The 25,483-nt window shown below is 49.4% G+C and overlaps 1 protein-coding gene across 1 annotated transcript in view; it reads right to left on the bottom strand.

Annotated features, from left to right (window-relative positions):
- The window catches only part of ajm1 (apical junction component 1 homolog), a 31,253-nt gene that overhangs the window by 3,385 nt on the left and 2,385 nt on the right, over positions 1-25,483 (bottom strand). Inside the window, exon 2 of the mRNA XM_069935000.1 lies at positions 16,611-16,689. The gene's annotated coding sequence lies outside the window, so the exon portion shown is untranslated. The remainder of the gene's footprint in view (positions 1-16,610; positions 16,690-25,483) is intronic.

Here is a 25,483-nt window from a genome sequence, read left to right on the forward strand (position 1 = left end):
GCAGGTCCCTTATGGTACATCAGGTCCCCTTCTCCCTGGGATCCCTGATGCAAGCCCCTTGCGGTGCATCAGGTCCCCTGCTTAGTCCTGGGTCCCCTGCACTGCCTGGGCCCCTGCTGTAGATCCCCAGAACCACCCTGGGTTTCCTGCTCCAGGTCTCTTAAGGCGCATCAGGTCCCTGCATGAGGTGTGTTGCTCATGGCCCTGCTGCATTCTCCATATCCTGATGTCATGGCTTCAGGTCATGGACTGGAACAGAGTGTCTTGAATTTTATGATTTTTTAAATATATTATTTCAAAGATAATAGACCAAACTGCCTTGATCTCTCAAATATTAGTTTTGACATTCCAGGAAGCAGCCCAGTAAAGCTTTGTTGCAGTCTCTATACACAACAAGGTCTTGAACATCTGCAGCATAACACCATTGATCCTATTCTGGATACTTCACATTGCCCTCTATCATTTCAACAACTTCCAGTTTCCTGAACTCAGCTTTCATTATGGACATCCATATATCACCATCGCCTTTCTCAACAACCAGTTCCACTCCACCACCACTTTCCTTTGGCTGGAGAAGTTGTCCTCACCCTCAATAACTTCTCTTTTGATCATCCCATTTACAAGTCATGGGTGCCAGCTTTATCTGCCCTTCTGTTGGCTATGTGGAACAATCCATGGTAAGGAGAAGATTCTCAAGATATTAGCCTGGATTGGATAGTTTGCATTACAAGGGGTGATGGGAAAGGCTGGGTCTGTTTTGTGGAGCAAAGGAGGCTGAGAGAAAACACAATGGCGGTATAGACATTTATGAGAGGCATTAGATAGATTATACTGTACAATGAAGATTTTGCTTCCTGAGCACTTTTTGGTGTATCTTATGGATTTTGAGCTTCTGATTACAAAAATCACCTTAAATTTTTCATATCATGTACCATTTTTTTTTAGATATAACCTATTTTTGTGATGTGCTGTCATATTTTAAGTCTAATAGTATATTGCCCACAAACCAATCTGCTTTGGTCAGTCCAAACAAGCCTGGGCATGCACTCAGTGCAGGTGCTATCCAAATGTTGTCTTAGGGCTGAGCATGCTTGGAAGGCTTTTAAAGATGTTGAGAATTTTCTTGGCAACTACGGAGCATACAAAACCATGAAGTGCAACATGTCATTTAAAAAAAATCATTTTCTGCATTTGCACTTGGACTTCTTCCCTGCTGATCTTTTAAATATTTTATTTAATTTTTAAAGGACTCAATGAATGTATATACAAATGTATACAAATATACAAAACAAATTATATCTTTAAAATGCACATTAAGCCTAGAAATAAGCCCTCTACTTTAAAAGGAAAAGAAACAGTGGACAGAGGGGGAGAAGAAGATAAAGGAAAAAGGGAAGGAGCTGGCATCAATATTTAATACAATCAAAAAGAAATACAAATAAAAATATTAATTTACTAATTTCCATATTCCAACAATCAATATATAAGAGGGAATGGGATTTCCATATTACTACTATACATTTCCTGGCTATTGCCAAAGTGATTTTGCTGATCTTGGTACAATCAGTGACAAACATGGTAATAGGTTTCACCAGGATATTGCGACCATGGAAAAACAATATCCGGGCAACTGGAATCCATCAATATTGGCCGACTATTGTTGGACACTGACACGAGAGGAATCAGATGCTGAGTAAATATGAAAATCAGCGGCAAAACAGTTATAGGTCAGTTGAACTAAAGCATGTGTTGGCATCATTATGCAATTCAATAGAAGTTAATTTTTCTCCAACTTCCTATGTGATACCACAAATCTGAAATTATCTTTGTGTTCAGTTTGAATTTACCTATCATAGTCTCTTTTTTTTTCCAGGAAGCAATCCTTTTGAAAAAAAATGTCAGTGCCTTTCCTATGTGTCTAAAACCAGAGGCGGATGTTAAGGATGAGAGGGAGGAAGTTTAAAGGCATCCTGTGGAATATATTTTTCATGCATTGAGTAGTTAATATCTGGAAAGAGCTGCAAGAGGAGGTGGTGAAGGCAGAAACAGTCACAGTAACTTGAATGAGCAAGGCATAGAAGGATTATGGAATAAATGTAGGCATGTGAGATTGGTATAGATAGGCCTGATGGTCAGCATTGACATGAACAAAGGCCCATTTCTTAGCTGTTCAACTCTGACACATACAGTCAATGAAGGTAGTCAAAGTGTGGTTAACACACAATGAGGAAGCTGCCCTCATGGTGATGAGGGATCCCTCTCATACTTTTGATGAGAGTTCTGGCCTCACAATGCTGGTGAGAATCTTCCTGAAACCAGCACTGGAATATGTGCCACACTAACATTGTCGATGAGGGCAACACCCCTCTTGCTGTCAATGAGAATACTCCCCACATACACTCACTTATAAAGAGTCCCTCACTGTTGATGAGGAAATAAGATAGATTTCTGGATACACTCATCAGGTAAGGTAATGCCTGTGTAGACAGATAAAGTCAACCATTCAGGTTGGAGACCTTTCATTAGGTCTGGAAAGGAGAGGGGTTCCCAGTTGAGATGAAGGCTCGTGCACATAAAGTGGGAACCCTGTTTCTCTCCACAGATGCTGCTTCACCTGCTGAGATTTTGCAGATGCTCCACTCAAAATATAGATGAGAGATCCTCACACAGTCAATGAGGAACTTGCCCAACACTAACACTCAATGGGAAAATAGCTGATTGAGAGTATTTTCCTCAAAAGGTTGGTGAGATTCTCCCTCACCCTGCGATGACAGCATGCCTCACACCAACACTAGTTAAGGGATCTCCATTCTTTAAGAGGCAGACCCTCACACTATTAATGAAGGAGGGTGTTGCCCTCAAAAACAATGTGGGTGCTCACCTCAAATTGTCAATGAGGGAGCTCCCATCATAAAATGAATGTGAATTGGCAAGAAGAATATTTCCTTGCACTGCCTTTGAGCAACCATGATGAAGGTCCTCTCAGACTGGTTGAGAGACGGCTCCTCGTGGTTTGTGAGAGAATAGAAACATAACATGCTGAAACCACTCAGCAGGCCAAACAGCATCTATGGAGGAAGGCACAAGAGTTTCCATCATGTCATCTCCCAGATAAGACTGGCCCAACCATTCCAATCTCTCGTTGCAATGCAAGCCCTCCAATCTTTGTGAATCTTCTCTGCAAATACACCTGTTATATGACCTCCCAGCTCTTGTACGTGTAATGCCTCGACTGATGAAGACAAGCAAAGCAGATGCTTTCTTCACCATCCTGTCATCACTTTCAGGGAACTCTGTACCCATACCTCTAGATCTTCCCCAGAGTCCTGTCATTCATGGTGCATGTCATGCCCTGGTTTAACTTCCCAAAAAGCATCATGATATACTTGAACTGAGTTAAATGTCATTAGCCATTCTTTTGCCCAATTTCCTAATTTATCTCAACCTTCACTATCCACTACACTCAAATATTGGTATCATACACTAACTTATTAATAAGCCTCCTGCATTCTCATCAAAATTGTTAATATGTATGACGGACAACTGGGGTCATTGGACTTGTCTGACTCCAAATGTTCACCCTCCCTTAGAGTTCGCAAGATGAAGGAACTCTACTCACTCAATGCTCTCATTATCAATGAGGGAGCTCCAGGTAAACCAATAATGAGGTTTCTCCTTCACACTGACAAGTTCGTCATTAAGTGAAGGAGCTCCATCGTACACATGGTAAGCGCCCTACCTCAGATTCCCAATGAGTGTGCTCCCTCCCACTGTTATTGAGGGTTCTTACTCACTAACATTGTCACCAATTACCTCGTGATCAATGAGGAGCTCCCTTCAAAATGTCAAATGAAGGAACATCAAGTCAAAGAATGGGTTCCTCACACTTGAGGGAACCCACCCCCTCCGATACTCAAGAGAACTTGCCTCCCTTGCACCTCCCTCTTCATTTCCCTCACTGCTCTCTGGGCTGGCTTGGACCCGCAAATGGGTTGGGTTGGAATCTGAAGCTGCGGCTGTGACCTTGAAGCCCTCAAATCTCCCCCTCATCAGAAGACGGGATTGGGCACACTTCCCCAGGTCTGCGAGTGAGGAAGGAAAAGGGAGTGAGTGTCAAGAGTTGGTGAGGGAGGAAGGGTAGGAGAGTGGATTGAGGGCATGCATGAGGATTTGAGGGTGGGAGGTGATGACAAGAGCATGGAAGATGTGAGAAGATGCAGTGGTGTGAGAGGGGAAAAGCATGAGGAACTACTCGGGGAGGGTTGGGAGGATGATGTGGTTGAAGGTGGAAGGCGAGCACTGATACTGACTTTCAGCTGTCCTTGACTGCTGCACCCTCACCACTGACGTTTGTTTCACAGCTGAACTGAATGCATACTGTCCTCTCCTGCTGCTGCCTCCCTGAAATTCAGTCTGTTCAAGATAAAAATAACCCCTAGTGCCCGTGTGTGAGTGAGAGACTGTGTATGACTTTGTATGTGTGACAGCCAGTCTGAGATTTATGGGATTGGCAATTTGAATCTTTGTCAGGTATTGTTATGGAAAAAAAATCTCTGCCTCCTCTCCCTATAGGCTCTTTTAGAGTTCAGCACCTGGGTAGCTTTCCTGGGACCCAGGTGTGATTACTGGGGCAAAGATACTGGAAGCACCTTTTAAACTGCAGGGGGATCGACCTATTAAATCGCCAACCCAGCGATTTAAGGGGGAATCCCACCCCTGCAATGACACGGTAAGTGATGCACCACGCAGTCGCGGGAACTATCTCCCCCGTCAGTCACCACCCCTGTCAGTCGCCCCCCTCCCCCCCATTAGTCACCACCCACCGTCAATCACCAACCCCCCATCAGTCGCCGCCCCCACCGTCAATCAACACCCACCCTGTCAATTGCATGCCCACCCCCTTCAGCAACATTCCGCTGCCATGAATGTTAAGCCATCACTGTGAACTGGAGTGGTGTTCACAGCAGAAGCAGTTCGCAGCCTCCCACTCTCTCTCTCCCCCCACTCCCCCTGCCATGGAAGTGACCCCTCTCTCCCCCTCAATCGTGGCAGGCACTTCAGCCAGGGGTTTCCCTGTGATACCAGCGCGGAAGCGCTGACATCACCAGAGTAACTGGGTTGGCCATTTTCCTGTTCAAGTCCCCAGTGGACGTGACCTAGTTAAGTTTAACTAGGTTCCCTGATTACCTCTGAGGTAGGTCAGGGACTAGGTTGGATTAGGACCACGCTGACTGGTTCAGACCCTTTCTAACTGCCCCTTGAGTAGGGCACTAAGAGGCAAATTGCCCAGTGAACCTTATTTTACACAGCAGTTTGAAAGGACCTTGTGTCTCTCCCTTGTTGCCACACTCTTCTACTCTATCGCTGGTATCTCCCTTCATTGCCTCACAACTGTCGCCCAGTAGTACTTACATCTACTGTGATGAAATACTTTGAGAGGTTGGTCATTGCCAGAATTAACACTTATCTAAGGAGAGGTCTGGGTGCAATATCACTCTGGATTAAACACCATTATTCCCTCAGTGCTGGTCAAGAAACTCCAAATCCTGGCCTTTGCAACCGAATCCTTGACTTCCTCATCGGAAGAACACAGTCAGTACCTACAGGTGCACCTTAAGGATGTGTGCTTACCCCACTGCTCTATTCCAATACTATCTACAAATTTACCAATGACACCACCATTGTCTGCAGAATCATAAATGGTAATGAGGAAGCTTACAAGAGGAAAATAGATCAGTTGAGTGATGTCATGCCAAAAACCTTGCACTCAACATTAGCAAAACCAAGGAGATGATTGAGGAAGTCAGAAAGACATGATCCAGTCCTCATTGAGGGCTCACTAGTGGAGAGGGTCAAGAACTTCAAATTCCTGGGTATCAACATCTCCAAGGATCTGTCCTGAAGCCTCCATGTTGATGCAATCATGAAGAAGGCTTGCCAGCGGCTATACTTTGTGAGGAGTTTCAGGAGGTTCGGTATGTCACCGAAGACTCAAAAACGTCTACAGGTGTACCTTGAACAGCATTCTGGCAGGTAGATAGCATCACTGTCTGGTATGGGATGCTAAAGCTCAGGACAAGGAAAAACTCCAGAGGGTTGTTAACTCGGCCTGTGACATCATGGACACCAGACTTCACTCCATTGAGGACATCTACAATAGGGAGTGTCTTAAGAAAGCAGGCCATGCCCTCTTCACTCTGCTACCATCAGGAAAAAGGTACAGGAGACTGAAGATGAGCACTCACTGGTACAAGGACAGCTTCTTCCCTTCTGCCATCAGATTCTTGAATGATCAATGAACTAAGACTGCCTTACTTTTATTTTTGTGCACTATTTTTATTTATTTTTGTAAAGTGGTTAATATAAATGTTTGCACCATGATGCTGCCATAAAACAACTAATTTTGTGACTTATTAATGACAATACATTCTATTCATTGTCTACTACTCCCTTGTTTTCTCTATTTTTTTTTTCAATAATTCTTTCTGCCTCTCACTGCCAGTTCCTCTATACCTGTTGCAGCCTCTTTCCCAGATTCCTAACTTTCCACCATCTCTTTGCCTGTCTGTCTATCTGCCTCTCCTCACAATCCCTAACTGTCTAAATCACACTCCTCACCTCTACCTCCCATCATACCAGTACCAAAGAAAAGGGCAGAAATAACAACTGACCTGTGGCTCCGCCATCCACCATGATGAAGGGCTGTGAGACACTGATCATGGCTCACATGAACTCCAGCCACACATTCAGTCTTGACCCAATTCAATTTGCCAACCATCCAAACAGATCCATGGAAGACTCCACCTCATTGAACACCTGGAGGCCAGGGACTCCTCTATCACTCTGCAGATGATAGCTCTACCTTCAACCCCATGGACCCTTACAAACTCATTCCCAAACTGGGTTCCAGCCTTCACTGCCCCCCCACCCCCCCGGAACTGGATCCTGACTGACAGACTGCAATCAGTGAAGATAAGTAACATCTCCTCAATCACACTCAGCACCAGTGCTTCTCAAAGATGTGTACTTGGTCACCTTGTGGTAGAGAAGCTTGTGTGTTCCTGAATTCCCGAAGGTGATGCCATCTGGAGCTATGCTCCTAGTAGGGTCACCCATGGCAGTAAGGTCAAGGGTGAAGTCCCTGATAAAGAACAATCCAACCAAGACCACCATGGTGGAACAGGTGGACAAAGTTACTCTGAACTCAACGGGTGTGATGGCGGACAAAGGCTACAATAAATCCATCAGCTTCAATCATCATAGTTTCCATGCCATTGGAATTAGTTGGTTGATTTGTGAAGTATTGTACATCTTGGAGTGCAACCTTAAGTATATGTTAAACAAATACACGCACAGGTGTCTCCGCTCAGTGGAAAATGGAACGAAGTCCATCATCCTCAACCTAGAGGGAGAGCCATGACTTGGTCCCCTACTATACTCCTCCATGACTGCATAGATAAATACCATTCCAGCTCTACTTTCAAATTAATTCACAACAGACACCACAGTAGTGTCCTGGCTGTCAAAGAGAGGCAAGAGGGAATACAGGAAGGAGACTAGAAATGGCGCCAGGATAAGAACCTCTCAATCTAGGTAAAATGAAGGAGGTTGTCATTGATCTGAAGAGAGAGGGGAGAGTTCACACCTCTGACCACATCCATGATGCAGCAATGGAAAGTGCAGGGAGCTACGTTTTTAGGAATAAATATCTCAAGTGATCTACCCATGACAAACATGTTGACATGAGAGTTAAGGAAGCACACTAACCTCTCTACTTTCTTAGAAAACTAAGGAGGTTCAACCATCCCCCTTGTCCCTCAACAGATGCACCATGGAGAGCAGACTTGTGGTACAGGAGTTGCTCAGTCAAGATCAGAAGGAACAACAAAATATAATGAATGGAGCTCTGACCATATCACAAATTTCTCCCCCTTACAAGGACTCCATCACCACTGCCCGTTATCTCGGAAAGCCAGCCAAAATACTGAAGAACCATCACACCTCAGTCATACTCTCTCATTCCTCCTCCCATTGGGGAGTAGTCCTGACAGGCTTAAAGGTGCTTTCTTTCCCATAGCCATCAGGCTCCAGAATGAACTCCACAACAGGGCTTTCATGCTGGCCTTGCTTGGTGCTAATTGATTGTTCTTTCCATTGCAGCCCTACACTCGGTAAATGAGGCTTTTTACCTGGGTGTATGAATGTTAGATATAACCTGTTAGTCTGCTAGCAAAAGAACCCTCCTCATTGTAAAAGATAAAATGTTACAAATAAATGTATCCTCACATTTCCATAGTCTAGTTGCTTCTTTCTCATCCTCACTCTCATCTAATCCTCTTCAACTTGTACCTTCTCCCTTTGCTTCACTCATTTTCTCACTGTCTGCCAGACTCTCTTTGCCCGCTCTCTCTCCCTCAGTCTCCCGTCTTCTCAGTCACCCACTTCCTCATTCTCTATCTCATCCATGCTATCTAACTCGCACATTGTAGACTATCTATCACTCCCCCTTGTGACTATCTGTTACTTTCTTCCCTTTTCTCTTCTCTCCCCTCCAGCTGGCACATTGATCTTTCTGTCTTCCACTGTTTCCATCTCTCTCCTTGTCTGCTGACCTTTAATCTCTGCCTCTTTCTGTGTCCCCTCTCTCCCTTTCAAAGGAGAAACTTTAAAATATTTTATTTTTGATTTTCAAAGACTCGTATAAATTCAAACAAACAACACAATCTCTTTCAACACAAATATAACATAGAGAGTCCGTTTTTATCCCCCATCCCCATTTCCCCAATACAAATGAGAATAAAGTCATATAACTTACACAGATATGAAAAACACAAATACCTGTGGGGTCAATGACTCCTATAGAAACCTAGGAAAAAGCCTCAGGAAAATCAACCAAGGTAAAGAATAAAAAGAAAATACAACTAAAAGAGCACATTGTCTAGGCTGTGTCCCACCTCATTGATCCCAATTGTTTCCCTGTTGGGACAGATTGTTTCAGTACCCTTGTTCTGAAGGGGGATGGTTGTGGTGGAACCACTGTATTACATTTTGTACATGTATGGCTAGCCTGCCCCTTGCCAGTTGTACCTATGGCTCCTCTCCCTTGATTATCCTAATAAAGGTGGCAATGCCATAACACCTCCCCCAGTACAAGTTTGGGTCTTGGGTCAGCAACATGAGATGTGCCATCAGTTTATTTCAATAAAAGCCTTTCAGTCAGGTAACTTCTAGTCTTTGGAGTTATTGATAGCACTTCAATTTTATTACCATACCTTTTTTTTTGGACAAGTTGCTGAAGCCAGAGAGGCTGGAAATTGACCCATGGTCACTGGAAGCATCCAACACGTTCAAACTCTGGTTACACTGCTTCAATGTGTTTCTGTAGGCCTCAACCAAGATTGTAAATCTGACACAAATAAGCTGCACTTACTGTTCTCACGCTTACCCAATGGTCAGAGACTGCAAGACATTCACCAAAGCAATGGACATTCTGTAAGGCCAGTACCTGGCCCAGGTGAATGAAGTCTACGCCAGGCACGTCCTAGCAACACATAAGCAGCGACCTGGGGAGTTGGCCGAGGATTACCTTTGGGTCCTGCAGGATCTCAGACGGACCTGCGGCTGCAAGGCTATATCAGCAGAAGAGTACACGGAGGAGCTGATCCGAGATACCTGTGTAGCAGGCATCAGATCAGATTAAATTCACCATTCTAGCAACTGATAGAATGATGAGCTGGAACTGCGGAAAGCCATCGAACTGGCTGAAAGCATGGAATTAGCCCTCCGCAGCATGGACTCCTTCCCGTCCAATAACACAGCTGCCACATGGGGAGCGTGGGCGCCACCATCTTGGGATGTAGGATCATAGGCTTCCCCACACCCCGACATGACTGCGGCCACTGCCGCTGGCAAGTACCCAAAGTGCTACTTCTGAGGTCAGCAGAAGCACTCCAGGAAGCACTGACTGGCAAAGGACGTGGCCTATTCCGGCTGTGGGAAGAAAGGACACTACACAAAGGTATGCAAATCAAATCTGAGCAGCGCCGTGTGTGGGCAGTGGGGGCTGCTGCCATTTTGGACAACATCACTTCCAACAGGACCACCACCATCCTGGACGACATCACTTCTAATGAACAACAGCACTGTGTGTGTGCCATGGGGGCTGCCATCTTGGAGGCTGCCACCTTACCAGATCACAAGCCAGTACAACGGATCAGACAGTGACACTACTTTGGCATCAGTCACCCTCAACCAAAGCAGCCCTCATCAGCTCGCTAGGTCAATGATGGACATAGAGGTAATTGGGTGCAAGATGGGCTGTCTGTTTGATAGCAGGAGGACAGAGAGCTTCATCCACCCCATCATAGTGCAGCGTTACTCCCTCGTGGTGAGACCAGTGAGTTACAGAGTCTCCATGGCCTCTAATTCCCACTGCATGGTGATGCTGACCAGCTGACCATGCATGGCACAGAGTACAAAAAAATTGAATCTGCTTGTGATGCCACAGCTCTGTGCACCCGTACTTCTAGAGTTGGACTTTCAGTGCCAACTTAAGAGCATCACTATGGCATATGACTGGCCCATCACCCCCTCATGGTCTACAACCAACAGTTTTTAAATGGCCTGCCCTTCCCTCCAAAAGTGCCCAACCAGCAATCTGTGCGACCTGTGGACTCTCCACCCTCCAGGTCCCTCCCCCCCCAACTTCTGTTCACCAACCTCACCCCTGACTGTAAGTCCATCACCACCAATAGCAGCCGATACAGCACTGGGGACAGAGCCTTTATCAAATCAGATGTGAGGCAGCTCCTGACTGAATGGATCATCGAATCCAGTACCAGCCCTTGGAGAGTCCAGGTAGTGGTGGTTAAGAGGGGAAAAACATCAAATGGTTATCAACTACAGTTAAACCATTTAATAGGTTTAAGCAACTGGACACGTACCCCCTCCCTCGCAGAGCCAATGAGGTAAATCAAATTGCCCAATATTGGGTATTTTCCACCACTGACTTAAATACTACCAGCTCTCTATCTGCCAGGAGGACTGCCAGTACACCATATTTAAGGTGGATGGCCATCTCTAACATTTTTTGAGGGTCCCCTTTGGGGTCACCAACAGACTCTCTGTCTTCCAGAGGAAGATGAACCAAATGGTGGATGAGCACAGGCTGCTGGCCATCTTCCCCTACTTCAACAACGTCACTATCTGCGGCCACAATATGCAAGACCATAACACCAACCTGCAGAAATTCCTCCAGTCAGGCAAAACCCTTAATCTCACCCACAACATAGATAAATATGTATTCCACTCATCACTCCTGGTTATACTTGGCTGTGTCATGGAGAATGGAGTTACTGGCCCTGATCCCGACCACATGCGCCCCCTGTTGGAGCTGCCACTCCCCTACAGCCTCAAGACCCTGAAAAAGTGCCTGGGGCTTTTCTCCTATTATGCCCAGTGGATCCCCAACTATGTGGATAAGGCCCACCCCCTTAAACCTCATCAAAGGTAATATTGCCAAGGCCACAATGCATGCTGTGGATGAATCCGCCCCTTTCCAGGTGGAGAACGATGCATCTGACTTTGCCTTGGCCACCACATTTAACCAGGTGGGCAGACCCATAGCATTTTCTCCTACACCCTCCAAGGCCCTAAGATCTAGCACTCCTCCATTGAGAAGGAGGCCCAGGCCAGCAATGAGGTGGTACAGCACAGGAAGCACTATCTTGCCAGCAAACAATTTGATTTACCCTGCTGACTGACCAATGTGTAGTTGCTTTAATGTTCAATAACAAGCAATGGGGTAAAATCAACCATGACAGGTTTCTGAGGTGGAGAATCAAACTCTCCACCTACAACTATGATATCTTGTACCAGCCCGGAAAGCTCAATGAACCTTCAGATGCCCTGTACCGAGGGATATTCTAGTGCACATAATGACCACTTACAAGTCCTCCTCACTGACCTCTGCCACTGGGGATCACCAAGTTCTACCATTTCATCAAAGCCTGCAAACTCCCCTATTCAGTTGATGACATCAGGACGATGACTAGAAGCTGCCAGGTCTGTGCAGACTGCAAACCACATTTCTACCAGCCGGACAAGTTGCACCTGATTAAGGCCACTCACCCCTTTGAGTGCCTGAACATGGATTTCAAGGGGTCCCTGCCGTCATTGAACCAATGTGTACTTTGGTTCAATGTACTTTCTCAACACCATTGATGAATACTCACGATTCCTGTTTGCCATTCCCTGCCCAGACATGACCACTGCCACCATCATCAAAGCCTTGCACAACCTCTTCAACCTGTTCAGATACCCCTGCTATATTCATATCGACTGGGGATCCTCCTCCATGAGCGACGAGCTGCGCCCATATCTGCTGGCCAGAGGTATCGCCACAAGCAGGACGACTAACTACAATCCCTGAGGGAATGGGCAGGTAAAAAGGGAGAATGCCACCATCTGGAAGGCCGTCTTCCTCGCCATGAAGTCAAAAGGCCTGCCTGTCTTCCACTGGCGAGGTCCTCCCCAAAGCACTCCACCACCACCAATGCCACCCCTCATGAAAGGTTGTTTCCCTTCTCCAGGAAGTCCGCATCGGGGACCACGCTGCCATCCTGGTTGATGTTCCCAGGGCCAATCCTGCTCCAGAAGCATGTGAGAAGCCATAAGTCCAACCCACTGGTTGAGAGGGACCATATTCTCCACACCAACCCCCAAAACACCTATATGGCATACCAGGATGTCTGTCTGGACCTGGTGCGTGCAGGAGATCCCGGGACTCCAGCTGACCAACCAGTACATCTACCCCCCCCCCCCTCCCTGATCACCCACAATATACCATGTCACACTACCTCAGCCCCCGACCCAACTGTCTCAGTTCAGTCACCGGTACCCCACCCATCGACAATGACCAGACCACCCAGCAGCGAACAGCTGAGCAACAACTGGTGCTACGATGATCACAATGACAGACAAGACCACCGGACAGACTGAATAACCCTACCGGATTTCTTTTAAATGTGGTGGAACCACTGTATTGGCTGGTCCACCCCTTGCTGATTGTACCTGTGGCTCCTTCCCCTTAAAGGTGCCAACACCATAACCCCTCCCCCAGAACAAGCTCGGGTCAGCAACATGTGATGTGCCATCAGTTTATGGTAATAAAAGCCTATCAGGTAATTTCTAGTCTTTTGAGTTTTTGTTAGCACATAAATAGTCATATCTCCATACCAATATATATCAAGTAAGGTTGCCACACGAATGTGCTATATTTTCCTCCTTAAATTGTTCAGAGGAGAAACTTTATACTCAGTCAGTGGTTGATATGTGGAACTCATTGCCACAGATACAATCACATTTAACATCTCAATATGCATTTCAATAGGCAAAGTATGGAGGCTCAAGACCTAACCCTAATACAGTCAAATAGATTTAGTACACACAGATACACCATCCATCTAGGACATAAAAGGACCTGTTTCTATTTCTATGACGATGACTTCTTAGTCTCAATTAGTCACAGCACGAATAAAGACCTAGCTTGTCTGTGCTACTCAATGGCCTTTTTGGATTAGTCCTACCTGCCTGCATTAGGCCCACACCCCTCTATCCATGTTGTTATCCAAGTGTTTATAAAAAAAGCCAGTGTCCTTGCTGCTACCACTTTTGCAGCTCATATCATGTGCTCACCAACCTCTGAGTGAATAACTGTCCCCTCACATCCTTTCTACATCCCAGCCACTTCTCTTTATAGTTATGCCCTCTCGTCTTACATTCACCTAATTTAGGAAACAAACTGTCACTATTCACTGTTATCTACACCCCTGTGATTTGAGAGACATTAATAAGATCCCGTCTCAACCTCCTACGCTCAAAGGAAAAAAGGCCCAGTTTATCCAGTCTCTCGCGATAACTTCCCTAGTCCTTGCAACAATCTCTTAAATCTTTTCTGTACCCTTTCCAACTTCATAATATTCTTTAAATAATTCGGCAACCAAAACTGCACATAATATTCTAAGTGTAGCCTCATCAATGTCTTGTAATGTCCCAACATGAATTCAAAGCCCTGACCAATGGTGACAAGCATCCCTAATGCTCTTTTCACTATTCTGTGTACTTGTGCTGGAATCTTTAAAGAGCTACGTACTTGCACCACTAGAATTTTGCTCCATAATGCTGTTAGGTCCCTGCATTAACAGAGCAAGTCATCTCCTGGTTTGATTTACCCAAACACAACACCTCACATTTCTCCAAGTTGAATTGCAACTGTTGTTCTGCAGCCCAGTTCCCCATCTGGTCCAGATCCCATTTGCAAATCTACATAACTTTCTTCAGTGACTCACTCTATCTATCCTCCCTCTCTTTCTGCTTCTATTACTGCCTGTCTGGTCTTCCTTTCTCTCTCTTTTGCTGTCACTCTTTCATGTCTCCTATTCTCAGTTCGACTAATTCTGCGCACCACGCACTCTCTCTCTGCCCCCCACCTCCACTCTTTCCCATTTAATGTGCACATCTCTCTCTCTCTCCTGTTTTTGTACTGTATGTGCCAGGCTATAAAGATTGGAGCATTCTCCGATCTCACCATGCCATGAACATGTGTTCAACAGACTTCAGCAGGATCTCTCAAGACTTTGTGCTCCACCTGTTCTGGTGATTTCTGCTGGCTGACAGCAGTGGCTGTGTTGTTTATTGCCTCTACACAGGGATGAGATCCCACTGTGTGCGCTGCTGCCAGTGAAGCTGCCTACCTTCACCATGCCTACCTTACCATACTTGTAAAGGTTTTGGGAAGAAAGCAGAAGGGCTGAAGGAAACCAAGCCTGAATCTGGTTGGCTAGGAGTGGTGGAGGAGAGATCAGCCATTCATATGACCCGAGTGGATCGCCAGGCAGCCTCTCTCTGTGGTGATATGGGTTCTTCATCATAGTCCCTACAGGTCATCATTACACAATGTAGAAAATAAGGAACATCATGCAGTGCCCACAAAGCCACAGGCTCACAAGTCTCACTGACCATTAACCATTAGTTCCTCTCACACAGCCAAATGTGGAACTCTCCCTTCCCTTGATTCTACAGTGTATTATTCTCTCGGTCAGTCTGCCACATGAGACTTTGTCAGGTATCTCATTAGGATTTTTCCAAACACATTAACTTCCTCATTGTCTCTCCAAAATTTCAAACCTCAATGACAGATCCACCTGACTCTGTAACGCCAGCCCTGCCGCTGGTGCGGACCCATGGGGTTGTGGAGACAGTGGTCCTCTGCAGGATGCTACCGCCCACTCCAACTACTGATGGCTGTGTACAGGTTTTAAATGGCCTGTTAAAGGAGTTAACAGTGGTTTTTAAAATCTTGGGCCCAACGCCTGTATTCAGCAAGTGCCTTGAGGGGTTACAGAGAACTGGCAAAGGGCACCAGAAAACGGGGAGACCATCCCCACCCCCATTTGAGAAAGAGAAGCAGACAAAATGATGCACGCGATGGTGATGTTCCAGTGCGGGGCTCTGCAGCTGAAGAACACACAGGCAATGAGCTGTTGGTGACTCAAGGTTAGGAACCCATGCAAGCTGTGGGCTGGTGGCAACTGTGGTCAAAGGACACACACCAGGCTGAGGACTACTGGAGTTTGGCTGAAGGAGTAACAAGGTATTGGAACTGGTATGCGAGAGGGTGCTGTAGGATTTCTGATCGTGTCAGGGGTTGGGATCTGGGGTTGGGTAGCTGAAGGTTTGGACTGGAGTCTGTGTGGCTGCAGGACCATTGGAGGCGAATCCACAGACACTCAGTGACTCTGAAGGGACTCTTGTTTGCTTCTCTTTCTCTGACCGTAAGGGGTGCCTGGCAATTACTGCTGATGGTGAATCTTTGTATGCCTGATGGCAGACTAAAAGCCATTTCATGTAATATTGCATCTGTATTATTACATGACAATAAAAACAATCTTGTCCTTCATTACCCTGATGGCTGCCTTCTGCTATTCCTCAGCATATGCCACTCCAGTTGACTGGTCTGGAGTTACTCGATTAGGTTTCAAATAATGGGACTACATCACTCCTCCAGCCCCTTAGTAAGACTGCACTAATGCCCAAATCTGATTGCTCCATTACAGGAAGGAATATAGAGGCTTTGGTAAGGGAGCAGAGGACATTTACCAGGTTGTACCCTACCTTACCTCACTGGGAACAAATGCAGATTGGGTGACTCCCTTCACCAAACATCTACACTCTGTGTGTGGGAGTAAACACGAGATTCCTGTAGCCAATCATTTTAACTCCCTTGATCATCCATGGCCTCATCCATTGTTATGGCAAGGCCAAACTTAAAATTGAGGGACCATACATCATATTCCTCCTGCTCAGCCTTAAATCAGCATATCTATTTTTTAAATTTTAGATACCCTCCCACCTGATTCCACTGGGTTTTCTGTTTACACACACATGCACGCACGCGCGCCCTATCCCTTCTGTTCCATTAACACCTCTGGGTCTCCCCTTCAGCCTCTTTTACAATATATATAAAATTTCATATTTTTTATCTTAACCTTGATAAAGGGTCCTGACCCGAAACATTGACTGATTATTTCTACCCGTGGCTCCTGACTCACCTGCTACGTTCCTCCAGCAATTCTCTGCTCAAGATTCCAGCATCTGCAGCGTTGAGTTTCTTCTTTACAAGGATGTTGTCTGGATTAGAGCGAACAAGGAATGAGGAGAGGTTGGACAAACTTGGGTTGTTATCTCTACAGATTCAACAACATTCAAGAAGCTTGACATCATCCAGGACACAGCACCACTCATTCACTCACCCCATCCCCACTCATTCACACATTCCACACTGATGCACAGGTGCAGATGTTTGTACCATCTACAAGACTCACTGCAGCAACTCACCAAGACTCCTTAGAAAGCACCTTCTAAGCCCACCACTTCTACCAGCTTGAAGGACAAGGGCAGCAAAGGCAGGGGGACACTACCACCTGGAAGCTGCCCTCCAAGCCACACACCAACCTGACTTGAAAATAGATCACTATTCCTCCACCGTTGCTGGGTCACAATCCTGGAACTCTCTTCTTTATACCACTGTTGATATAATCACACCTCAAGAACTGCAGCTGATCAAGGAGGCTGCTCACCACCCTTTTCCCAATGGTTCTCCAAAGCGGCAGATGGTGGGAGGGGAAGGCAGCCAGAGGGTGAGAGGGAGAAAAGTTATCATTAAGAGGGGGTGGAGGAGAGAGGAATATAGTGTGTTAAGAAGAGAGGTAGAAGGGACGGTTGGAGTGTGAAAATGGGAGGAAGGAAGGGAGGCTTACACGAGGGGAGTATGGACGGGAAAGACGTGAACATGAGAGATGGAGGAAGAGGAAATAAGGATATGGCAATGCTGCAAGCAGGGAGGGTCATTGTCTCATAACTCAAGTGACGTGAACAATCCTGACCTCTGATATGTCAGTGAGGTATTTGCATGTTTTTCCTGTGACTGTGTGGGTATCCTTCCAGTACTCAGGTTTAGTCCAACATCCCAAAGAGGTGTGGGTTGGTGGGTTAATTTGCTAATGTAAATTGTTCTCCAGGGTGAAGGTGAGTGGGGGTGTTGATGGGAACGAGGGGAAAATAGGTTTCAGGGAACTCTTATGGGGTGAACGATAGCTGTGAGCCAACATAGGCACAACAGGCTGAAGGACATTGTAATGTAAAGAAATGAGGGAATATCAGAGACAGAGAGGGAAGAGGGGGAGGAAGAGAGCTGAGAGTGCAGTGGAACAATGGGAGGGACGCAGATCAGAGGGTGGTGGAGAGAGATGGAAGCACGTGCAGGTGCTAAACGGAGGATGGGAGGGGTGTGTGTGCAAGTCAGAGCAGTGGATACCAAAGCAAAGGAAAGGGACGTGCTAGGAGGGGAGAGTGCCATGGGCCAGAGATAGTTAGAAACCTGTGGGAAGAGTTGAGATGAATGTGTGTACAGGCCAGAGGGAGGTGTGGAGATGGTGTAGGGATCAGAGGGTGGTTGGAAGGGAGAGTGTGGTCAGAATGAGAGGAGTATACAAGCTCAGAGAAATATTGGTGAGAGAGATGGGCAAGTACATATCAGGGTGAGCTGGGGATGAAAGGAAGGGGCATTGGCATCAACAAGCAAGGAATTTCATGACATGACACAATGGATTCAAATTCTGAAGTGTTTTACAGAGAAAAGGAGAGGGATAGGAATAGAGAGGGTGTCCATGGTGAGAAGGGCTGGATGAAGATCAGATAGAGTGAGGGAAGTTGGAAAGCCAAAGGGAGGTTGGGAAGGAGGCACATGTACACTGGAGTTGAGGATGGTGGAAGACAGGTAAGTCTTTTAAATAGAGAAAAGGAGAAAAGGTGGGCAGTGAGGGAGGGAAGGAGAGAGAGGTGGGCAGTGAGGGAAGGAGGATGAGAGGGCAGTGAGGGAGGGAGGGAGGTAGGCAGTGAGGGAGGCAGGCAGTGAGGAAGGGAGGGAGAGAGGTGGGCAGAGAGGGAGGGAGGGGGAGAGGTGGGCAGTGAAGGAGGGAGAGAGGTGATTAGTGAGGGAGGGAAGGAGAGAGGTGGGCGGTGAGGGAGGGAGGGAGGCATGCAGTGGGTGATGGGTGGTGGGGAGGGGGCAGTGGATGATGGGGAGGGGGCAGTGGGTGATGCGGGTGGGTGACAGGGAGGGAGTGATGAGTGATGGGGAGGGGTCTGTGGGTGAGGAGGGGGCGGTCAGAGACGGGGAGGGGGCGGTCGGTGAGGAGGAAGGGAGGGTGAGTAACGAGCAGGGGGCAGTGAGTGATGGGGCAGTGGGTGTTGGGAGGGCAGTAAATGTTTGGAAGGAGGTGGGTAATGGGGGAGGGAGATGGGTGATGGGGAGTGGGTGGAGGGTGAGGAGGAAGGAGGTGGTTGATGATGGGGGTGGGGGTAATGGGAGAGGGGGTGGGTGATGGAGAGGGGGCAATGGGTGAGGGGAGGCGGTGGGTGATGAGGGAGGGGGTGGGTGATGGGGGAATCAGCCAGAGGGTGACAGAGGTGGGGAGAGGTAGTGGACAATGGGGGATGAAGGTGGGCAATGGAGGGGAGGCAGGCAATGAGGGGGGAGTTCAGCAATGAGGGGGGAGTTAGTAGATAAGAGATGAGTTTGGTGATAAGGTGGAAGGGGTTGGAAAATGAGGAAGGAGGGTTGGGATATGATCTGGAGGAGTTGGGAGATGAGGTGGGGGTGTTGGGTGATGAGATGGTGCAGTTGGGAGATGAGGTAGGGGAACTGGGTGATGAGATGGTGCAGTTGGGAGATGAGGTAGGGGAACTGGGTGATGAGGTGGGGGAGTTGGGAGATGAGGTGGGGGGTTGGGAGATGAGGTGGAGTGATGGGTGCTGAGGTGGGGTTGGAAGATGAAGTGGCAGTTGGGAGATGAGATGGTTGAGAGATGAGATGGTTGGGAGATGAGGTGGGGGGTTGGGAGATGAGGTGGGGTGGTTGAGTGATGAGGTGGGGGTGTTGGACAATGAGGTGGGGGAGTTGGGAGATAAGGTGGGGGCTGGTAGATGAGGTGGGGTGATGGTAGAGGAGGTGGGGGTTGGGGGATGAGGTCGGGGTGTTGGGAGATGAGCGGGGGAGTTTGGAGATGAGTTGGGGATGTGAGTGATGAGGTGGGGGAGTTGGGTGATGAGGTGTGGGGGTTGGGAGATAGGGTGGGTGAGTTGGTAAATGAGGTGGGGAGTTGGGCGATGAGGTGAGGGGGTTGGGAGATGAGATGGGAAAGGATGGGTGATGAGGTGAGGGGGTTAGGAGATGAGGTGGGTGAGTTGGGAGATGAGGTGGGGGAGTTGGGAGATGAGGTGGGTGAGTTGGGAGATGAGGTCGGGGTGTTGTGAGATGAGGTCGGGGTGTTGGGAGATGAGGTCGGGGTGTTGGGAGATGAGGTCGGGGTGTTGGGAGATGAGGTCGGGGTGTTGGGAGATGAGGTCGGGGTGTTGGGAGATGAGGTCGGGGTGTTGGGAGATGAGGTCGGGGTGTTGGGAGATGAGGTCGGGGTGTTGGGAGATGAGGTGCGGGTGTTTGGAGATGAGTTGGGGATGTGAGTGATGAGGTGGGGGAGTTGGGTGATGAGGTGTGGGGGTTGGGAGATAGGGTGGGTGAGTTGGTAAATGAGGTGGGGAGTTGGGCGATGAGGTGAGGGGGTTGGGAGATGAGATGGGAAAGGATGGGTGATGAGGTGGGTGAGTTGGGAGATGAAGTGGGGGTATTGTGAGATGAGGTGGGGGTTGGGAGATGAGGTGGGGGTTGGGAGATGAGGTGGGGGTTGGGAGATGAGGTGGGGGTTGGGAGATGAGGTGGGGGTTGGGAGATGAGGTGGGGGTTGGGAGATGAGGTGGGGTTTGGGAGATGAGGTGGGGGATGTGACTGATGAGGTAGGGGTTGGGAGATGAGATGGGAGGTTGGGAGATGAGGTGGGGCAGTTGGTTGATGAGGTGGGGTATTGGAGATGAGGTGAGGAGGATGGGTGTTGAGATGTGGGGGATGGACAATGAGGTGGGGGTTGGGTGATGAAGCGGGGGAGTTGGGTGATAAGGTTGGGGAGTTGGGAGAAGAGGTGGGGAGCTGGAAGATGAGTTGGGGAGTTAGGTGATGAGGGTGGAGTTGTATGATGAGATGGGGAGCTGGAAGATGAGTTTGGGGAGTTAGGGGATGAGGTGGGGGAGTTGGGAAATGAAATGGGGGTTGGGAGATGAGTTGGGGAGGTTGAGGGATGAGGTGGAGTGTCAGGTGATGAGATGGGGAGTTGGGAGAAGAGGTGGGGGAGTTTGTGTGATGAGTTGGGAGAGGTTGGGTGATGAGGTGGGGGTTGGGAGATGAGGTGGGGGAGTTGGGAGATGAGGTTGGGGAGTTGGGAGAAGAGGTGGGGAGCTGGAAGTTGAGTTGGGGAGTTGGGTGATGAGGGTGGAGTTGTATGATGAGATGGGAGCTGGAAGATGAGTTGGGGGAGTTAGGGGATGAGGTGGGGGAGTTGGGAAATGAGATGGGGATTGGGAGATGAGTTGGGGAGGTTGAAGGATGAGGTGGAGTAATAGGTGATGAGATGGGGAGTTGGGAGATGAGATGGGGAGTTTGTGTGATGAGTTGGGAGAGGATGGGTGATGAGGTGGGGAGCTGGAAGTTGAGTTGGGGAGTTGGGTGATGAGGGTAGAGTTGTATGATGAGATGGGAGCTGGAAGATGAGTTGGGGGAGTTAGGGGATGAGGTGGGGGAGTTGGGAAATGAGATGGGGGTTGGGAGATGAGTTGGGGAGGTTGAAGGATGAGGTGGAGTGATAGGTGATGAGATGGGGAGTTGGGAGATGAGATGGGGAGTTTGTGTGATGAGTTGGGAGAGGATGGGTGATGAGGTGGGGGTTGGGAGATGAGGTGGGGGTTGGGAGATGAGGTGGGTGAGTTGGGAGATGAGGTGGGTGAGTTGGGAGATGAGGTGGGGGTGTTGTGAGATGAGGTGGGGGATGTGACTGAAGTGGGTGTTGGGAGATGAGGTGGAAGGTTGGGAGATGAGGTGGGAGATTGGGTGATGAGATGGGGCAGTTGGTTGATGAGGTGGGGTGTTTGGAGATGAGGTGAGGAGGATGGGTGATGAGGTGAGGGGGATGGACAATGAGGTGGGGGTTGGGTGATGAAGTGGGGGTTGGGTGATGAGGTGGAGCGTTGGGGATTGAGGTGGGTGGTTGGGTTATTAGGTGGGGGTTTGGGCAATGTGGTGGGGTTTGGGAGATGTGGTGGGGAGGATGGGTGATGTGGTCGGGGGTTGGGCAATGAGGTGGGTGAGTTGGGAGTTGAAGTGGGGGAGTTTGGAGATGAGGTGGGGGTCATGAGTGATGAGGTGGGGGAGTTAAGTGATGAGGTGTGGATGATGGGTGATGAGTTGAGGGGATGGGAGATGAGGTGGGTGTTGGGAGATGAGGTGGGTAGATAGCTTATGAGGTGGGGGGTTGGGAGATGAGATGGGGAGTTTGTGTGATGAGTTGGGAGAGGTTGGGTGATGAGGTGGGGGTTGGGAGATGAGGTGGGTGAGTTGGGAGATGAAGTGGGGGTGTTGTAAGATGAGGTGGAGGTTGGGAGATGAGGTGGGTGAGTTGGGAGATGAAGTGGAGATGTTGTGAGATGAGGTGGGGGTTGGGAGATGAGGTGGGTAACTGACCTATGAGGTGGGGGTTGGGAGATGAGATAGCGTAGGTTGGGCAATGAGGTGGGGGTGTTGGGAGATGAGGTGGGGGAGTTGGGAGATGACGTAGGGTGGTTGGGTGATGATGTGGGGGAGTTGGGCGATGAGGTTGGGGAGTTGGGAGAAGAGGTGGGGAGCTGGAAGTTGAGTTGGTGAGTTGGGTGATGAGGGTGGAGTTGTATGATGAGATGGGAGCTGGAAGATGAGTTGGGGGAGTTAGGGGATGAGGTGGGGGAGTTGGGAAATGAGATGGGGGTTGGGAGATGAGTTGGGGAGGTTGAAGGATGAGGTGGAGTGTTAGGTGATGAGATGGGGAGTTGGGAGATGAGATGGGGAGTTTGTGTGATGAGTTGGGAGAGGTTGGGTGATGAGGTGGGGGTTGGGAGATGAGGTGGGTGAGTTGGGAGATGAAGTGGGGGTGTTGGGAGATGAAGTGGGGGTGTTGGGAGATGAGGTGGGGGTTGGGAGATGAGGTGGGGTTTGGGAGATGAGGTGGGGTTTGGGAGATGAGGTGGGGGATGTGACTGATGAGGTGGGTGTTGGGAGATGAGATGGGAGGTTGGGAGTTGCGGTGGGAGGTTGGGAGATGAGATGGGGCAGTTGGTTGATGAGGTGGGGTGTTTGGAGATGAGGTGAGGAGGTTGGGTGATGAGGTGAGGGGGATGGACAATGAGGTGGGGGTTGGGTGATGAAGTGGGGGTTGGGTGATGAGGTGGAGAGTTGGGGATTGAGGTGGGTGGTTGGGTTATTAGGTGGGGGTTTGGGCAATGTGGTGGGGTTTGGGAGATGTGGTGGGGAGGATGGGTGATGTGGTCGGGGGTTGGGCAATGAGGTGGGTGAGTTGGGAGTTGAAGTGGGGGAGTTTGGAGATGAGGTGGGGGTCATGAGTGATGAAGTGGGGGAGTTAGGTGATGAGGTGGGGATGATGGGCGATGAGTTGAGGGGATGGGAGATGAGGTGGGTGTTGGGAGATGAGGTGGGGGTGTTGGGAGATGAAGTGGGGGTGTTGGGAGATGAGGTGGGTGGTTGGGAGTTGAGGTGGGGGGTTGGGAGATGAGGTGGGGGTTGGGAGATGAGGTGGGGGTTGGGAGATGAGGTGGGGTTTGGGAGATGAGGTGGGGTTTGGGAGATGAGGTGGGGGATGTGACTGATGAGGTGGGTGTTGGGAGATGAGGTGGGAGGTTGGGAGTTGCGGTGGGAGGTTGGGAGATGAGATGGGGCAGTTGGTTGATGAGGTGGGGTGTTTGGAGATGAGGTGAGGAGGTTGGGTGATGAGGTGAGGGGAATGGACAATGAGGTGGGGGTTGGGTGATGAAGTGGGGGTTGGGTGATGAGGTGGAGAGTTGGGGATTGAGGTGGGTGGTTGGGTTATTAGGTGGGGGTTTGGGCAATGTGGTGGGGTTTGGGAGATGTGGTGGGGAGGATGGGTGATGTGGTCGGGGGTTGGGCAATGAGGTGGGTGAGTTGGGAGTTGAAGTGGGGGAGTTTGGAGATGAGGTGGGGGTCATGAGTGATGAAGTGGGGGAGTTAGGTGATGAGGTGGGGATGATGGGCGATGAGTTGAGGGGATGGGAGATGAGGTGGGTGTTGGGAGATGAGGTGGGTAGATGGCTTATGAGGTGGGGGGTTGGGAGATGTGGTGAAGGTGATGAGTGTGTAGGTGATGTGGGAGGGTCAAAGGTGAATGGGTAGAAATGATCGATCTAGAGGAGGGAAGAACACACCTGTGAGGATTGAGGGAGTGGGGGAGAAGCTGGGATCCTAATTGGACAGGTAAAGGAAGGACGTATGCAGACATGGGAGCGGAAGACACATGGCTGGGGGATGAGGTGAGGGTGTTGTGCAATGAGGTGGGGGGTTGGGAGATGAGGTGGGAGGTTGGGTCATGAGGTTGGGGGTTGGGAGATGCGGTGAAGAAGGAATGATACATTGTGCCATAATGAGGGTGGAGGGGAGAGGGGGCAGGGAGGAGGAGGGTAGGGTCAAGGTGAAGAGGTAGGGAGGAAGGGAGAAGGCGTAGGGAGGATGGGGAGGGTTTAGGGCTGAAGGGGTGAGGGGTAGGAAGTAGGGAGGAAGGGTAGGGAAGAGGGAGAGGAGGAGGAGTGGGGAGGAGGTGCAGGGGATACAGAGGGGATACAGAGGAGGTGGAGGGTGCTAGGGAGGAGGGGAGAAGGGGTAGGTATTAGGGGAGAAGAGAGGTAAATTGAAGTTGAGGAGAGGAGAAAAGGTGAAGGGAGGAAGGGAGAAGAGGGGTAGGGAGTAGTGGAAGAGTAGGGTTTAGGGGAATAGGGTTGGGAGGGGGAGAAGGGTAGGGAGGAGGGGAGCAGGGAGAAGGGGAGGAGGGAGGGGTTAGTTAGTAGAAGGGGAGGAGGGACCAGAGGGGTAGGGAGGAGGGGAGGTGATAGGGTGGAGGTGGTAGAGAGGAGGGGTTAGGTGTGGGAGAGGGAGAGAGGAGGAGGGAGAGGGAGGGAGTAAGTGGGAGAGCGGAAGGAGGGGAGAAGGAGGATGGGGAGGGGCGGAGAGGTAGGGAGGAGGGGGAAGATTTTTAGGGAGGAGGGGTAGAGAGGAGGGGTTTGAGTGTAGGGAGGATGGATAGGGAGGAGGAAGAGGAGGGTGGGGAAGAGGAGGGGTAGAGAGAAGGGGAGGGGATAGGAAGTAAGGGGTAGGGGAGGTGAGGAGGGGTAGGGAAGAGGAGTGATAGGGAGGAAAGGAGGGTTAGGGAGTAGGGGGAGATGTGTAGGGAGGATAGTAAGAGGGGTATGGAGGAAGGGTATGGAGGAGGGGAGAAGGGTAGGGAGGTGGGGGTTGTGTATGGATGAGAGGGAGGAGGGGTAGGGAGGGAGAGTAAAGAGGGGAGGAGGGAGAAGGGGATAGGGAGGAGGGGTAGGGGTAGGGATGAAAGGGTTAGGGAGTAGGGGAGGGAGGATGAAGAGAGGTATGGAGGAGGGTATGGAGGAGGGGGGATGGGTAGGGAGGGAGAGTAGGGAAGGGAGGGGGGAGATGGGAGGGTGAAGGAGGGGAAGAGGGGAAGGGAGAGTAGAAGGGTTGGGGATAGGGCAGAGGGGGAGGATGTAGAGTGGAGGGGGTAGGGGAAGGTAGGTGTTGGGGAGGGGGAGGAAGAGTGGAAAAAGTAGAGGGGAGGGAGAGGAGGAGTGTGAGGGGAGGGAATGAAAGAGAAAGGGATGAGATAGAGGCGTGGTGGGAGAACAAAGGAGTGAGTGGGGGTGGGAGAGGGAGAAGGGGTAGAGGGAGAAGGAGAAAGGAAGAGGTAGG

Source organism: Narcine bancroftii, chromosome 1 (assembly GCF_036971445.1).
Source record: "Narcine bancroftii isolate sNarBan1 chromosome 1, sNarBan1.hap1, whole genome shotgun sequence".
NCBI lineage: Eukaryota > Metazoa > Chordata > Chondrichthyes > Torpediniformes > Narcinidae > Narcine > Narcine bancroftii.